Source organism: Meles meles, chromosome 4, assembly GCF_922984935.1.
Source record: "Meles meles chromosome 4, mMelMel3.1 paternal haplotype, whole genome shotgun sequence".
Classification (NCBI taxonomy): Eukaryota; Metazoa; Chordata; class Mammalia; order Carnivora; family Mustelidae; genus Meles; species Meles meles.
In genome coordinates, this window is record NC_060069.1 from 81304016 (window position 1) to 81322955 (window position 18940).

At 38.4% G+C, this 18940-nt stretch overlaps 1 pseudogene; it reads right to left on the reverse strand.

The window, feature by feature from the left end:
* Positions 1-3503: 3503 nt before the first annotated feature.
* LOC123939693 lies at positions 3504-17581 on the reverse strand (annotated as a pseudogene).
* Positions 17582-18940: the final 1359 nt, after the last annotated feature.

Consider the following 18940-nt stretch of genomic DNA (forward strand, 5'->3'; position numbering starts at 1 on the left):
AACTGATGAATGTAGAAGAGATATCAGATTCATGTTTTAAGTCAATTAATCTGGCTGTTGGAGTATCCTTTCCTTTCTGATAATATGTTCACTTTCTATCAAGAATAATATATTAACATCCTATCAAGAATTTTCTTTGTCTTAACTCAAACAAATGAATCTTATGTTGTGGGTTTGAGCAGCCTCGATAAACATTCCTTTTTTCCAAAGAGCTCAAATCAGCACGTGTCTAGGTCAGCCTTGAATAAAGTGTTGTTTTGCAATTTTTTTTCTTTCAAACAGTGGGTCTTTATGCTACTTCTCAAGACAACAACTGCATTATTTTGACGCAACACCCTGAAATTAATTCTGAACTGCTCCCCAAGGCCCAGCATGTGGTTACCAGCAAATGTGCACCTGCAGCAAGGAGTGTCCCCGGAGGCTTCTATATGAGATTCTCTTATAAGACAACATTTTCTGATAGAAATTCCAGTCATATTTTTTACTAGACATAATTTTTAATGGCACCTTCGAATGAAATCTTGCCATTTACAACAACATGTATAAAGCTAGAGAGTATAATGCTAAAGCAAAATAAGCCAGTCAGAGAAAGACAAATACCATATGATTTCACTCATATGTGGAATTTAAGACACAAAACACATGAGCACAGGGGGGAAAAAAGAGAGAAGAAAACCAAGAAATAGACTCTTAACTATAGAGAACAAACTGATGGTTACCAGAAGGAAGTTGGGAGGAAGCGTGAAATAGGTGATGGGGATTAACGAACACACTTGTGGTGATGAGCACTGGGTGATGGATGGAAGTGTTGAATCATAAACTGTACACCTGAAATTAATATTATACTGTATGTTAACTAAATGGAAATTTAATTAAGTAAATAGATACACAAATACATAAGACATTTGCCCAAGGAGAAAAATTATCTTTCAACATTATCAGAACAATTTTAATACCTGACAAGTAATTGAATAGGTCAATATTAAAAATTAGGCCACCATCCCTTGACAATCACATATTATACAATTTATCTGCTGTAAGCCAATCTTTGTAACAATACATGTGTACCAAATCAACAAGTGATAACTTCAGACTATTAAAGTTGTATCTTAAAATTAGAAAGTTTTACAAGTAAGCATTTAAGTTCAGCATGCAAATTCAGTTCATATTTTGTTTTTAATAAACTAGAGAAGTTTGTTTTCTCTATTTTCCCAAACCTATTGCTGATCAGAAAAATAAATAGTTACAAAGAACACAAGTCCAATAAGACAGTATTACTGAGCCATGTGGTATGAAAGGAGATAATGAAGGCTTTGATATTGCCCAGATGGACTTCTGGAGGTGCCTTTTTAGATACCTTATATTCATTCGGTAATCAACATTTCAGAAAAGAAATGGATTATTCTGAGATTGAAATATTTTGAATATAAAAGTAAGACACAGGGCACCTGGATGGCTCAGTGGGTTAAGCCTCTGCCTTTGGCTCAGGTCATGATCTCAGGGCCCTGAGGTCAAGCCCCGTACTGGGCTCTCTACTCAGCAGGAAGCCTGTTCTCCCCCCCCCCCCCCCACCTCTCTGCCTACTTGTGATCTCTCTCTGTCAAATAAATAAAATATTTTTTTTAAAAAGTAAGACAAATCACTAGACTTCAGTGATCTTTCAGCATTTGTTTTAAATCCCAAGATGGGTCATTGAGAAGACTCAAGCTAGATGCATAACTAAACAAGAAATCAACTCAGATTCTCATTTCCTAATGTTTGATATTTTGCCAAACCATCCTCTTTCCCAAAGTCCGTTCCTGGGTCAAGTGAGGTCAAAGAAAGCCATCACCCCCCTCTTCAAGCTGTGATACAGACTCTTCTTTAAGAATCTGAGGGCTCTGATGCAAAGCACTATAGAAGTTTTGGGAGATGGGTGGGTGAATAGATAGTGGGTGAAAAGAAAGCACTGGATACCATTAGCCCTCCGAGAAATAAGCTCACTTCAAGCCTTGCTGGACCTTGGTGTAAACTTCCTATTTAAATTACAGGAAATGGGGCACCTGGGTAGCTCAGTGGGTTAAAGCCTCTGCCTTCAGCTCAGGTCATGATCCCAGCGTCCTGGGATCGAGCCCCGCATCGGGCTCTCTGCTCGCAGGGAGCCTGCTTCCTTCTCTCTCTGCCTGCCTCTCTGCCTACTTGTGATCTCTGTCTGTCAAATAAATAAATAAAATCTTTAAAAAAAATGTATATGCTTAAATTACAGGAAGCTCATCCTCTTCATCTAGTCTGGAACCATCTTTCTTTAAAAATCAATAAATAAATTTCTGACAGAACCGTCCTCCTAACCTAGTCATCATGGTTTCACTTCCTGCTCTTACAACCTGTATGACTCTCTCTGCCCAGTTTGGTTAATTGTTATTCACAAGGATTAATATTTCTCTTAAAAAAAAAAAAGAGCTCTTTCTGATCTTGCTGGTTTCCTAAAGTGAAGTATGCACATGGGTATCTGGTTTATCGGCACTTCTACAAATTCTGTTTTTCCACACATTTAATTCATATGTACATAAATATATGTAGATCATTTTTAAAATTTTGTATCTGGAAGAAGATTGAAAAAAATTTTATAACATTCCAGTTAACTCTGGATAATCATGGAGTAAATATCTATAACTTAATTTATCCTAAAAAATCTTGCATTCTAATACCTGCTCTAGTTAAATATTTGCTTATTTTGTTTTGAGTATTCAATACATAATCAACATAACAATTGCTTTGGTGATATCTTAATTCCCCTCCTTTTTATTTTTTAAGCAGAAGAATGTTTTGAAACTCAAATATTGTACTACTGTTATCTAGGAAATTCTGGAGGAGATGGTCCTTGCCTTCCCTCTGGAAGAAACTTACCTATTCCCATTATGAATTCAAGGAACTGTGAGCTTTGTTCACATCCCAGTTCCTTCAATATTATCTGTATGCTGCAGAGTCCTTTGAAACACAAATTCTCTTACCAAACGCCCTGCTCCAAGGGAAAGTCTACCAGCTATAATTCTTACTTCAGTCGGAGAAAAGCTATCTATTCCATAGAGGCATTAACAAGATGTCTTTTGGTCCCCACAAGGTGTCTTTGTTTGATGTAAATTTCTAGATATATATATATATATATAAAAGCATAAATATATATAAAAATATATATATATAAAAAGAAGCATATTCAAGAGCCAGGTTTTTATCCATAATTTTAGGTTACTTGGGCCCTCTACTATACACTTGTCATACCAAAGTCTTATATGAAATGTTTGAATGAAGTTACTTATAGTTTTGGTGGTAATGCGTATTCTAATTCCTGCTAAATGGTATCTTACAGTATGAGATTTCATATCCCATGCTAGGACCATACTACTAGAACCCAAATCCTCCATATTACCCCCAGAGCATCAGGCAGCACCTGTAGGAGCAACTTGAAAGGGAATGTTGAACCATATCACCATTGCAGCTTTGAAGGTCACATGTAACTCACAACTCTAGTCATCCAAAACATTTGATGCTGTGGAATTATTAAGCTTCCTGCTCACAGAGGCTGAAGTCAGTTGGATGCCCTTATCTATGGTGGGGACACTCCCACCAACAATTTCATCAGTGTTCCTTCCCGCCCTCAACAAAATAATGAAACTTGGGAGCAAATATACAACCCAACAAACTATAGCTGGATGCCAAGATTGCAAATATTTCCACAGCTACTTTGAACTTGCCTTTGGTGATCAAGTAAGCAGGGACAAAAGAGATCCAGACAATGAAAAAAACCAGCATTCCAAATGTGATGCATTTTCCTTCATAGTAATTATCCGGCAATTGGCAAGCAACAAAGGTTGTTAGAAAGCATAGCAAGGCCAGGAAGACATCGATTCCAACCATAGAGCACAAAAACTCTATAGCACCTTCATTACATTCCATGTTCTTGTACAATCTTGGGGGCGCCAATACTAAGTAGGCCGTGCATATGCCAATCTCAACTAGAACAGAGATCAGCACAATGATTTTTCAATAAAGGGAGTGGATGGATATAAGTTGGGTTTTGGATTTAGAAATTCTGTAGGCTAAAAACAGTGAAATAGTCTTTCCAAGAATGCAAGACTGGCAAAGAGAAAAACCCATTGCCAAAGTGACTTGGCAGGTCACGCAGAACCTGTTGTATGGCTTGCCAATGAAAAGCATGGAAGACAGCAGTATGATGACAAGAGAAAACTGAATGAGAAAGCTCAACTCCCAGTCATTGGCGTTCATGAGTGGAGTATGCCTGTATATCATGTACACAATTGTGACTGCCAAGACCACAAGCACCCTAAAGACAGAATAGCAAGCATGAATCCCAGGGTCTCAACATAAGCAAGGAATTCCACCTCTTTCAGCACATACTCGCTCTTTTGTGCATTTGACCAATAGTCAAAAACAACCACATTGATCACACTCCCTTTTGACCTAATGAACAAAGAACAGAGGACTGACAGCAAGAAAATCAATTGTCCCCTTCAGCTGCGAATAGCTCAGAACAGCCAAAGACATAGTATAGGAATCATTGAGATTCTTTTATACAGAATATATAATGTCAAAAGAAAAAGGAAAAGCAGCAATACAACAGTCTTAGAGTGTTCAACTGATATTACGGATTGAGAATTGTTTTCAGTTGTGGGAATTCAGTCTGCCTTCTTGGTTTCCCCCTATCCTGTATGGGCCTTTTCCAGTAAGATGCCTCTTTCTCTTCCAGTTATCCAATTGAGAAGGGAGGTCTGTATCCTCATAAACCAGAGAACAATCCACAAATGGTTTCCCATGTATGAAAAAATTAAAGCTACTAAAGTGAAACAATCAAGAGGATTGTGATAAGTTGATTAAAATATAATTTTTAAAAGATTTTTCTTTATTTGAGAGTGAAAGAGAGAGAGTATGTGAGAGAGAGAGATCACAAGCTGTGCAGAGGGGTAGAGGGAGAAGCAAACTCCCTGCTGAGCAGGGAGCCTGATGCAGGGCTTCCATCCCAGGACCCTGGGATCATGACCTTAGCAGAAGACAGATACTTAACTGACTGAGCCAGCCAAGCACCCAAAATACAAATGTTTTCAATCTTCCTTTCAACATTACTGCCACCTACTGAGGGGAATTTTGTCTTTGCTCCCTGGGCTTTCTCCTCCCCAACCTCCAGACACAGATTCCAGAGAATAGTGAGAGAAGGACTGAGAATAAGAAGGGAAACAAAAATAACAACCATGTTGACTAAAGTTGAGAAAAAGTTGGGAGCCTTCAGATGGTCAGAGTCTCCAAAGGAGAATATTACAACATAAGAAAAAGTGATTTGAGTTGTATTCATGGTAAATTACCAAGTGGATCTCTTTAATGTTCTCTGAAAGGTGCAGGTAAAGATTGGAATTCCCTTTCAATCACTTCTGACTGCCAGACTGGACTTCTCTTGACATAACTCAGTGCAGAGACTGGGTCACATGGGGTTCAGGGAGGTGTTCAGATTACCTATTTTCCATCTGGGGAAAATTCTCCTTGTAATAAATTGTTATTGAGGGCTTTTAGGTAAAGGACAAGGACAACTTGTATAATCTTTAAAGATAGAGATAAGCAGAGATAAAAGTACACCTGATCCAACACGCTTCAAAAGGCTAAGCAAACCAAAACCTACTAAAATCCTGGTCATGAAGAGCAACAATTCAGCAAGTTGTGGAGAAGAAGTCATAGAGTAGTTGTTATGGAATTCATCTGTAAAATGCATCCTGCAAACCTGAAGTAATTAAGGCCTTAAGTCCATTGTCTTTAGGGATAGAATTCTTGATCTTATAATTCCAAATGAGAGATAATACAGTAGAACATAGAACTGTAATTCACTTATTTCTCCAATTATTCACTAGTTTTTATATAACTAATACATAATCTGTTTTAGAAACTTAGAAAGTTTTATGAATCCATTTATTCCCATTTCCCATTTCATTTTTTAAATTTTTTTTCTCTTAAATTCACAGACGCAAATCCTTTTCCAAACTATAGCAGCTTTAGAACTAAAACCCAGTATTATGGTTTTTTTCACACTGCACAGAATATTTAACAGTTTGATGGATTATAATGATTTTTGTTATAAGTTGTTCACACTTATTTATAAAGATGGCTCCCAAAGCCCTCTTCATCAGAGTATGATTATTCTAATTGCATTCAAATATCAATGGAAAATATGACCATCTCTACCTGGTTCTCATGACACGTGGCCATCAGCACATGGGATGTCAAAGCAACATATTGGTTCCTCTGACGAATTCCCTCCTGGGTCCCAGTATGACGTAGATCAGTACACATCAAATGGGGAAGCTAGCAAAGACAAAAACAATGCATATAACAAAGTCTTTGTCTCCACTAAAAAAAAGAAAGAAAGAAAGAAAAAAGAAGACTGAGAGGGTTCACATATGGATTTCTATGGGTTTTATGATATCTCAGGAAACTCAGGATAGCTGGACAAAGGTAACAAAGAGAACAAATGACACCTGGAGAGCTTAAAGAGAAATTTTGCTGAAAATCAGTCTTGTGGTTGATTCTAGAAATTCAGAGCTCATCTTCAAGTTAAGTCTTTCTAATTTGGGAGCCTCAGACCAGCCTCCATGCCCATGATACTCTGAGCATGATACATGGCAAACAAAATTTGACAAATCTGTTTCTGCTTGTGGGGGACCAGTGACCCCAAGAGTTGTCTTGAGAGCCTAAAAAAGACTTTTTCTTACAAGGTCATCCCAACATAGTCTGAAAGGCAAAGATGTGTCATAAAGGGTGAGCAGAAAAGAAAAATGAAAATTTTTCCATGGGAAAAATTGAAAGGACAAAAAGGAAATGTGGACAAGGCATAACACTGGAATATTTTCTCACAAAAAAAGAGTTTTGAGAGCTGAATGGTTAAAACAAGTCTCCCTTTACATTCTACAGGATGTGCACTTTGGAACCCAGTACAAATGCAGTGTTTGTTAATCAGCTTATATCTTAATGGAAATGAAGAGCTTCCTATTTAGAGGAGATAAAATGTAGTTTCCATTAAGGAAATATTTATTTTGGAAAGTGAATAATCACATTTATATTTGTTTATAAATCAGAATTTTCTTATATTGAGTATTATAGGTTAAATCTGAATTAGAAAACAATGAAAAATATTAGAAATCTCTGAGATTAGTTATGGCATGTAACATTACTGAAGTGTGTATTTATATTGCTTCCCACAGGAAATAGGCCTCTTATAAGGTGTGTGCATGACCACAGAATGAACTGGATTTCCTTCTCCTGACCCAGTCTTCTGAAAAGAGCTCTCCATATATCCTTCTTTGAAAATCATCATAAACAATGAGCTGATGCCTCTTTATTCCATTTCCCGGTACCCCTTCTCTTCTCAATGCCAGTAATCTAGTTTCTAATTCATTCACCTCACTAAAATGTTTCCTGCCATGTTGGCTAGCTTTTCCTCTAGCTACATTCTCTATTATATTTTTTCAAGATTTGGTACTCTTGATCAACCCCTTCTTGAAATGCAGGCTCCCTTGTCTTCCATTGGGTCTTTTATTTATTTTATTGGTTCTACATCTTCCACCTTCCTCCCCACTGTGGGCATTTTCTTTGGTTTGGTCCTTAATCTTTAGTTTTTATCTCTTGATATAAAGTAGCTCATTCACTCTTTGTCTTTGACCAGCAGCGGTGTTAAGAACTCCCAAATCTTGATCTCTACCATCCTGTCCCTCCTGCTCTAATTCCATATTCTAAATTTCTAGTATGTCCCTACTTTGAGTTACCACCATCATCTCAAATTCAACATGTCCAAAGCTATCCTTATTAAGCCTATTCCTTCTCCCAAATTCGCCATTTCTGTCACCGACACCACCATTCTCATCCATAACCTCCAACCTTATCTTGCGTTACTTGCCTATATATTCCCTCTCCTTCACTAAGGCCCATCTGCTCACCAACTTCCAGACTCAGTTTGCCATCACGAATTAAATCATGCCTTATACTGCCCACTAATTATTTGAGGCAGGACACTTCCAAGTTCAGTCCTTCAGCAAATCCACTGGCCTCTTACTGTAAGATATCCAGAACCTGACTATTATGTGCCACTTCCATCACATCTATCTTGACTCAAGCACCCGAATTATTTTGGATTATTTTATTGGTCTTCTAATTGGTTTCCCTTTTTCTACTCTTGTCCCCCACCCCAGCTTCAGTTTATTTGCAGCATGGCAGACAAATGATCCTTTAAAGATTTGATTCATTCATTTGCTCATTCATTCATAGAGAAAGAGATAGCACAAGCCAGAGGAGTAGCAGAGGCAGCGGGAGAGAGGAAAATCTCAAGCAGATTCCAAGCTGAGCGCAGAGCCTAGTGCAGGACTCAATTTCACGACCTTGAGGTCATGACCTGAGCCAAAATCAAGAATAGGTCACCTAACCAACTGAGCCACCCAGGCTCCCTAAGAGATGATCCTTTAAATTCTAAATCAGACCATTACTCTCCTCCCTCAAGACTCTTCCGTGGCTCCCCTTTTCACTCAATGTAAAAGCCTAAGTCCTTAAATAGCCAGGGAGGTCCTATGTGATCTACCCTCTCTCACCTCTCTTCGTTCCTCTCCCACCACTCTCCTACTCCCTCACTCTGTCTAGCCACACTGACCTTTTTGCTGTTCCTCCACAAGGCCAAGCAGGCCCCTGTCTCAGGACTCAGAAACTGCCAGCTCCTCTGCCTTGGAATGCTCCTCCCCCAGATGATGCAAGAATTCACTTCCCTTTCTGTTCCAATGTCACCCCAGTGAGACCTTCCCTGACCACATTATGTGAAGTTACAACTCCCCCCAGCACTGCCTATTCAGGCTCTACTACTTTTTTCCCTCCAGCACTATCACCCTTTAAGATAACGTAATTTGTCTATTTATCTTGTATATTGTCCATTTCTTCCCAATGAAACGTTAGCTCCATGAGTCAGGGATTTGTTCTGTTTTGTATAGTGACATATCCCCAGTTCCTAGAAGAGTATCTAGCATCTGTAATACTGTGCTCATTTAATATTGGCCCAGTTAATTAACTAATTACATTGTAAGTGCTCTGAAGCAGAGTTTTTGGGTGTTTGTGTATGTGTGTGTGTGTTTTATTTCTTTCCCTTTATTTTATAGTTTGTGAAATAACAGGTTGGTTCCAAAGCTGGTTAATTTTGGAAGGAGGAGAATATCATTACAAACTTATGGATTTAAAAATATGTTTTATTTTATTGCACTTATTTTCCTTATTGATGCTCAAGTTGTCCAAATTTTGACCAGGGAAAACTTCTGCTTGGCTCCTCCATTCTTTTTTCTAAGTATAGTTGACAAAAAATGTGACATTAGTTTCAGATGTACAACACAGTGATTCCACAAGTCTATATGTTACCCTATGCCTGCCACAAGTGAAGCCACCATCTGTCACCATACAACACTATTACAGTCCATTGACTAGATTCCCTATGCTGGACCTTTCAGTCCATGATTTATTCATTCCACAGCTGGAAGCCTGTACCTCCCATTCCTCTTCACCCATTTTGTCCATTCTCACACCCCCATTCCCTCTGGCAACCATCAGTTTGTTCTACTTTGGGGGGTTCATTTCTGCTGTTTGTTTATTTTGTTTTTTAGATTCTACATATAAGTGAAATCATACAGTATTTGTCTTTCTCTCTCTGACTTATTTCATCCAGCAAAATACCCTCTGGGTCCATTTATGTGGCTGTAAATGCCAAGATGTCATTCTTCTTTATGGCTGAGTAATACCCCATTATTTACATATACACATCAGTATTCTTTTTTTTTTTTTTTTTTTTTATTTGACAGAGAGAGATCACAAGTAGATAGAGAGGCAGGCAGAGAGAGACAGAGAGAGGGAAGCAGGCTCTCCGCAGAGCAGAGAGCCCGATGAGGGACTCGATCCCAGGACCCTGAGATCATGACCTGAGCCGAAGGCAGCGGCTTAACCCACTGAGCCACTCAGGCGCCCCCACATCAGTATTCTTTATCCTTTTGTCTGTGGATGGACACCTGGGTTGCTTCCATATCTTGGCTATCGTAAATAATGTTGTAATAAAAAAATTTTTTTAAATGTTGCAATAAACATACAGGAGCATACATCTTTATGAACTAGTGTTTTTGTTTTCTTTAGGTAAATACCAAGTAGTTGAATTATTGGGTCATATGGCATTTCTATTTTTAATTTTTTAAAGAAATTACATACTGTTTCCCACAGTGGCTGCACCAATTAACTTTCTAACCAACAGTGCATGAGGATTCTTTTTTCTCGACAACCTCACCAACATTTGTTATTACTTATCCTTTTGATTCTAGCCATTCTGACAGGTGTGAGGTGATGTCGCATTGCAGTTTTCATTTACATTTCCATGATGAGTGATGTTGAGCATCTTTTCATGTGTTTGTTTGCCATCTGTATATCTTTTTTGAAAAAAGAATGTCTATTTAGGTCCTTGGCCCATTTTTTAGTTGGATTATTTGTTTTTTGGTGTTAAGCTGTATAAATTCTTTATACATTTTGGATATTAATCCCTTATCAGATATGACCTTTGCAATATCTTCCCCCATTCAGTCAGCTGCCTTTTCATTTTATTGATGGGCTCCTTTCTTGTGCAAAATCTTTCTACTTTGATGTAATCCAAATAGTTTATTTTTGCTTTCCTTTCCCTTGTCTGAGGAGACATATCTAGTAAAATCTTGCTAAGACCAATGTCAAAGAAATTACTGCCTATGTTTTCTTCTAGGGGTTTTATGGCTTCAGGACTCACATTTAGGTCTTTAATCCATTTTGAATTTATTTTTGTGTATGGCATAAGTAAATGTTCTGGTTTCATTCTTTGGCATGTAGCAGTTCATTTTTCCTCATACCACTTATTGAAGAGACAGTCTTTTCTCCATTGTATATTCTTTCTTCCTTTGTTATAGATTAATTGATCATGTAAGTGTGGATTTCTTTCTGGGCTCTCCATTCTGTTCCACTGAATCTTTGTATCTGTTTTTGTGCCAATACCATACTGTTTTGATTACTACAGCTCTGTAGTGTATCTTGAAATCTGGAATTGTAATACCTCCAGCTTTATTCTTCCTTCTCAAGAGTGCTTTGGCTATCTAGTGTCTTTTGTGGTTGCATATAAATTTTAGCATTACTTGTTTTAGTTCTAAGAAAAATGCTGCTGATACTTTGTAGGGATTGCTTTGAATCTTTCCATTTGTTTGTGTTGTCTTCAACTTTTTTCAACAATATTTTATAGTTTTCAGAGTACAGGTCTTTTACCTCCTTGGTTAAGTTTATTCCTAGATATTTAATTTTCTTTGGTTCAATTGTAAATGGGACTGTCTTCTCTTTCTCTTTCTGCTATGTTCTGCTAATTCTCTTTCTGCTACTTTGTGATTAATATATGAAACACAACCAATGTTTGTGTATTAATTTTGTATCCTGAAACTTTACCAAATTCTTTATTAGTTCTAACAGTTTTTTTGGTAGTCCTCAGGGTTTTCTGTAATTAGTATCATAGCATCTGCAAATGGTAACTGCTTAACTTCTTACCAGTTTGGATGACATTTATTTCTTTTTCTTTTCTGATTGTTGTGTCTAGAATTTCCAGTACTGTGTTGCATAAAAGCAGTGAGAGTGGATATCCTTGTCTTGTTTCTGATCTTGGAGGAAAAGCTCTCAGTTATTTACCATGGAGTATGATGTTTACTGTGGGTTTTTCATATAAAGCCTTTATTATATTGAGGAATGTTCCCTCTAAACCCACTTTGTTGAGAGCTTTTATCACAATGAATGTTGAATTTTGTCAAATGCTATTTCTGCATCCATTGAGATGATCATATGATTTTTATCCTTCATTTTGTTGTTGTGGTATATCATGTTGACTGATTTGGGAGTACCGAACCATTCTTGCATCCTCAGAATAAATCCTGCTTGATTGTAGTGAATGATCCTTTCAATGTATTGTCAACTGTGGTTTGCTAATATTTTGTTGATTTTTGCAAGCGATCTCTTCACCTAATCTCATTTTTTAAAAATTCTTATTTTCTTCTTTCTGTTCTGCTTGGGTACTCTCTATTATCCTGTCTTCCAAATGTCTGATCTGTCTTCTGCATCTGCTAATCGGCTATTGATTCCCTCTAGTATATTTTTCATTTCAGTTGTTGTACTCAATTCTGATTGGTTCTTTTTTACATTTTCTATCTCTTTGTTGGAGCTCTCCCTGGTTCCATGAACATCCTCATGATCACTACTTTAAACTCTTCAGCAGATATATCAGCAGATATATTGCTTATCTCCCTTTCGCGTAGTTCTTCTTCTGAGGTTTTCTCTTATTCTTTCATTTGAAGCATACTCCTGTCTCTTCATTTTGCTTGACTTTCTATGTTTGTTTCTACAAATTGGATGGAACAATGACTTCTCCTGCATTTGAAGGAATGGTCTTACAATGGTTGCTACCTGTGTAGACTGTGCCTGGTGACCTTGGTTTGTGGGCTGGAGCTGTGTGAGCAGGGGGTTCCAAGACATTCTGTGCCAGAGCTGCCCTGGTGAAATGGCCACTGCTGAAATGGACATAGGCTGGGATGGCCCTGTGGCTTTCCATAGAGAGGGAGACACCTTAAGTTGAAGTGAATGCAAGGTGGGAGGCTGTTGAGCTCTCTGCACAGATGTTGCCTTAGCCGGACAGCTGAAGATGGAGTGGGTATAAACCAGGGTGCCCTGGGGTGCTTGGCACAGGAGTTGCCCTAGTGGGGTAGGTGGAAACAACGTGGGGTGTGGGCTGGGAGGTCCCAGGTTGCTCCATGCAGGGGGTGCCTGGTGGGGTGCCTAGAACTGAGGCAAGTACAAGCCAAGTGTTCCCAAGGTGCTCTGCACAGTGGGTATTTTGGCAGGATAGCTGGAGCTAAGGCAGGTATAGCCAGGGAGTCCCAGAGCACTCTGTACCAAGGGTGCCCTCACAAGCCATCTGGAGCTGACCTTGCATGGCCAGCATCCTGGCTCCTGCTCGTCCCTTTATTCTGAGATCCACACTGAAGATTAAATTGTCAGCTGGAGCGGTGGGCACTGACAAGGGATGGTCCGGTGTACACTGCCCTGTGAACTCCTTGGGGGGATGGCTGGAGCTAGTTTGGGCAAGGCACCCAGGAAACGCTGAGACAGCAGGCTGGTAGGGTGCACCTTTGCCCACCCACTCTCAAGGTGAAGGAGAAACATAAACCCAGGCACTCACTCTCCCCCTCCAACCCAGAGACTGTCCCAACAGCTCCTTCCCTGTTTGACAAGGTCCAAGGGCTAGTCCCTTCTTAATCTATTTGCTCTTTTAAAATCTGGGTCTTTCTTTCTGTGCCTCAGGGCAGACAAATCTGCTCAAGGTCATCTCAGATAATATTTTATCTCTGCCCCCTGCAGTTCCCAGGTCCAGGGGTGGGGGCTCCCTTTTTACCATGTCTCCATTTCTCTTATCATTCTCAGAGAGATCTCTTTATTTTTGTTCTGCATAAGCTGTTCTGTTCTTTTGGAGGAAATGCTCTAGGAACAGGTGTATGAACATGGTGTATCCATGGAAAAGGTGAGTACAGGGTCTTCCTATGTCACCATCTTGGACTGGAATTCAGGGCAGTGGTTTTTTGCAGGGCTTAACTAGAGGTGGGCTCATAGTAGATGCTTAGTAAATTTGTATCTAATTTATTTGAGCCGATTTCATTACACAAATATATCCCCAATTTTAATAAAGATAAATAAAATTATTATGCTCTAATGAAACATTATTAAAATACAAATCTACTATGACATTTTACTATTCTTCCATCAATTTTTGGTAGAATGAGCACTCTATGAACCTTGTCTAAGCAGTAACATCTCTCTCCCTTTTTTCATGCAAAATATTATATTGAATACCTACTATGTGCCTAGCAGTAGGAATACAAAGTGAAAAGTCTCAGGCCCCATTCAGGGAGAGAGTTCTAGACCACAGAAGATAGTTTATACTCTAGGCCTAGGGCAGCTCTATCTTTCTTCAATGATAGAAGCATTATGTATCCATTACAGTGCTCCTGGCCACAGGGGGCTGTGGAAAGCTTGAAATGTGGCCAGTACCACTAAGGAACTGACTTTTTAATTTTATTTAATTTTAATTAATTTACATTTTCAAGGCTACATGTGAATAGGGGCTACCAATTGGGTCAAAGAAATAAAATGCAGAAGAGAGCTGTGCCCCTACAGTGGCAAAGACGGTAGCTTGTATTTTTATATCCTGTCATAGTGTGTCTGAGTGCTGCCTAAAGATGGGCCAGGAAAGCGAGGAACTGGGGTGTCTGTGTGTATGCTTTTGTGAGTATGCATGAATTTATATAAGTTTACTGCTGCCCACAGAAAGCAGAGAGTCAAAAAAGAGAGAGAGAGAGAGAGAGAGAGATGAAAAGAGAGATTAAAAAAAGATCTTCAAGGTGTCTGGCACAGCATTGGAGTTCAGCAATCTTAATTTCCTTGTCATTTATTCTTAGATCTTTTTCCAGCAGGATTTGGAAGACTGTTTCGTGATCTCAGATCTCAGGTCTAAAGGGCCACCCAGGAAGAGAAAAGATACATGAATAAAAATCAAGATGAAAACAGACCCCACCTCCCCCCCAAAAAAAGTCTGGGGCAGCAAAGAAAACCCCTGGCTACACCTATGCCCACATTCAGCATCCGGGCTCCTGCTGGTCCCTTCATTCTGAGATCCACACCGAAGATTAAATTGCCAGTGCTTTTCCACCCGCCCTATCATTTTACTGTTACCTGTAGTAACCAATGAACTAGAGTATCAAAGGCCCTTGAGTCCTATACTCCTAGAACTAATATCTCATTAAGGGTAAAAAGTTCAGCTGTCTGGGAAGTAACGGGGTTCCTTCATGACTTCTGGTAAGTGATGAGGTTTTCCCTCAACTTCCTCCAATTCTTCTCCAGGTGTTGCCTTTATGTCACACGCAGGGGACCCAGTCTCTAGCTCACCAGCCACTTCTCGGTCCTGCGTATCAAAGCCTTCCTGTTGCTATGGAAAGAGGAGGAATAAAAATTACAATAATAAGTAAAATAAGTAACAATAATACTTTCTCATTAAATATTATAATAAGGAAAATAATGGTTTTTTTATGTAGGTTAAGTAGTTTACATCCAAAGAGGATGTATTTAATCCTCAAACCTTAATTCTTCAACCTCTCAGAAAATCTTGAAAACAGTATTTTGGAAAGAATTTTGAAACTTAAGAAACATCCTTCTCTCCTACAAAAGATTTCTTGAATGATACATCAAAGCTTGTGGACTTCTATGTGCACCCACACATATACTATACTGGTAGCTAGTATTCCCTACTCCAAATTATATTATGAATTTGTAAATTCTCTCTATCATTCTTTGCCCCTGAGAACTCATAAGAAAAGCTGAGTAAGAAATGAAGTCCTTCTAGAATTACCATCAGAAAGGGAAAGAAGGACTTCTGGGTTGCCCCAGGATAATGGCAGCTGCTAAACAGCAAATCTCTCCACACATCCTCTCAAAAAGACCATGCAAATTTAAAAAATGAAAAAAGTTAATAAAACCACACTTGACCCACAATTTTAGCATCATAAAGAACCTGAGAATATGATGAACTTCAAAGTACTTGTATGCAAAGAAATAGCCATTAAATTACATCAAGGCCATCTCTAGAGTTCCTCCTTCATCCCTGGGTATGTGAAAAATGGATAGAAACTTGGCAAACTGTGCAGGAAAGAGTAAGGGGGAACTGAGAACCAAAGGTTGATGGAGAGCTGGCAAATCATTCCTAGAAAGAAAATGTCCCATCCTGTGTTAAAACAGGTCCCAAACCATGGAGAGACAGGACCAGCTCTAGGGAAATGTCTTAAAAGTGGGACTCCAGGGGCCAGTCTCAGGACAGCACACTTTCACTGGGACTAGATGGTATACAGAGAGCTAGAAGTGTCTTTCTGAGATGTGGTAGAATGGGAAAGAAGAGGGAAAAGTTAAGAATCTTGCAGAGGGCTCCTGGGTGGGCTCAGTGGGTTAAGCCTCTGCCTTCAGCTCAGGTCCTGATCCCAGGGTCCTGGGATTGAGCCCCGCATCAGGCTCTCTGCTCAGCGGGGAGCCTGCTTCCCTTCCTCTCTCTCTGCCTGCCTCTCTGCCTACTTGTGATCTCTGTCTGTCAAATAAATAAATAAAATCTTAAAAAAAAAAATCCTGCAGAAACAAGAGTGAACCACAAAACCAAAAGACACATTAAGCTTTCTTAAATGAACTACTACTTTTCACTCTACTGAAAGAAGAAGGCAGTCTTGAAATAGGGGTTTGTAAAACATCAGAAACTCTCATCCCTGTCTATGAACAAAAATATTACGGTGTAAGTGCCTTGATGTAAGTTTCCTACAAGAAGGAAACAGAAAACAAAAATCAAAACATTGCTGCAGGTCCCATCAACACACACACATACAACAACCATTATGCGGAAAAATAATATAACATAGCATTTAAAAATATATATTTCAGGGGCACCTGGGTGGCTCAGTGGTTAAACATCTGCCTTTGGCACAGGTCATGATCTCAAGGTCCTGGGATTGAGCCCCATGTCAGGCTCCTTGCATGGTGGGAAGCCTGCTTTTCCCTCTCTCACTCCCCCTCCTTGTGTTCCCTCTCTTGCTGTCTCTTTCTCTGTCAACTAAATAAATAAAATCTTTTTTAAAAAAATTTCCAGCATGACAATTAAGTACTCTCAGAAAAAAAATTGGAGATGTGCAAAAATATGTGAGTCAGGCATTTAAAAATTAAATAATAAATATAAAACTGGAAGAAACAGAAAATTTTATTTTACTCAGGAAAGAAACTAAAGAAAAAATAAAGCCATTTCAGAAATTAAGATAAAAGTTACAAGGCATTCAAAAACAAATACATTTGAATGAAAATTTAATAAGAAGCATTGAATAAAGTCAGGAAAACAATGAAAAGAATCAGAATAAAAGAAAGAAAAAGACAAAAATGATCAGAAAGTAAGTAGATAATACAGAAGACATACAAAAGAAGTCAAACCCTTGATTGGAGTACTTTAAGAAGAAAAACCAAATGATAAAACTAATATTTAAAACTATAGTCCAAGAAAAATACCAAAATATCTCCAAAACAAAATACCTGAATCTGTATCTAGAAAAGTATGTACTATATTGAAAAAATTGACTTGGAAAAGCCAACTCCAGATGTCTGATATTCTATAGTGCCTGAAATACAGTTCTGTGTATATAAACAAATTTTCTGTGTATATAAACAAAATAAGATATCAAAGTAACTAACCTTTGATGATTTGGTATTCTGAAATATTGTCACATTCTTCTTCATCATGAGTTCAAATTTAGAGTTTATGATATTTTCCAACCTTCACAAAGGCAATCTCTCCATTATCGCCTAATTGCCAATTTCGAATATCATAGTACCCAGTCACATCTCCATTGTCATCAATTTCTATTCTCTCTCTATTATGGGAAGTAAATTTAAATGTCTTCAAATAGTACATTAGCTAGAAAATAGGAAGAAAAAAACAAAAGAATAAAAAAGTAATTTGTAACTATTTGACTGCCTGGAGAACAGGATTTATGAAAAAAATAATCTCAAAACTCTTATCATGTGATTGAATTTTTTTTTCCTTTTCCTATATACCTTTGTTATCAAATACAACAACTTGTAGCCACATGTGACCATTGAAACCTTAAAGGTGGCTGGCCAAATCTAGATAAGCTAAAAGTATAAAATACACCTGGATTGCAAAGACTTTTTTTAAAAAATGTAAACCATCATTAATAATTTTATATTATCATGATTATGACAACATGTTAAAATGCCATTTCAGGTCAAATAAAACAACTATATCTAATTTCATCTGTTTCATTTTGTTTTTAAATTTAGTTACCAGAAAATTTTAAATATTTATTTATTTATTTGACAAAGATACAGAGCACAATTAGGCAGAGAGGCAGGCAGAGGGAGAGAGAGAGGGAGAAGCAGACTCCCCACTGAGCAGGGAGCCTGATTGGGGACTCAATCCCGGGACCCTAGGATCATGACCTGACCCAAAAGCAGAGGCTTTAACCCACTGAGCCACCCAGGCACCCGTAGAAAATTTTAAATTACCTGTGTGGCTCATACATTTCTAACAAAAAGCATTGATTAGGCATAGTGGTGCCGAATATTTCCAAATACCTCCTTATCTAGGGAAGAAAGGATCATCCTACTTACCTCCTAGAATTCATCCATGTATAGGTACCAGTCTACCTCCCCATCATTCCCTTCCCTACATGTCAGGTGGTAGAGATATGAAGATTAACCAGATCCATTCCCTACCTTGCAAAGCTCACAGTCCAGTGGAAAGGCTGAATAAATAAACAGGTACTAATAGTAAAATTCAATGTGCCACTATGTTGCTGTTGTGGAAAGAGTGTTGAAAAGGCATGGGTGAGGGAGAGAGCTAACTAATTGCCTTAAGAAAATTTAAGAGGTTTCCCCAGAAAGTAGCCATCTGGGTTGGTTTTAAAAAATTAGTAGGAATTTGACTGACAAATAAAGGTGACAAGGAGATTCTAAGCCAAGGGAATAATATATGGAACAAGGGTCCCTCCACAAACCAGAGAGGCCAAACAACTTGGTGGATAGAATCTGAATTATGATATCTGATGATCTGACATCATATTTTGGCTCTTTCAAACGTCATGACCTTGGGCTAGTCATATATCTGAATAAGCACTAGTTTCCTGGTCTGTAAAACAAGGTCATTATTCCTGTCCTATCTGTCATGGAAGATTAATATAACTTGAAGCCATTAGTAAGTAAATAGTCCAAGTGTTCTGAAAATCGCCATCCTTCCTGGAATACAGCCACT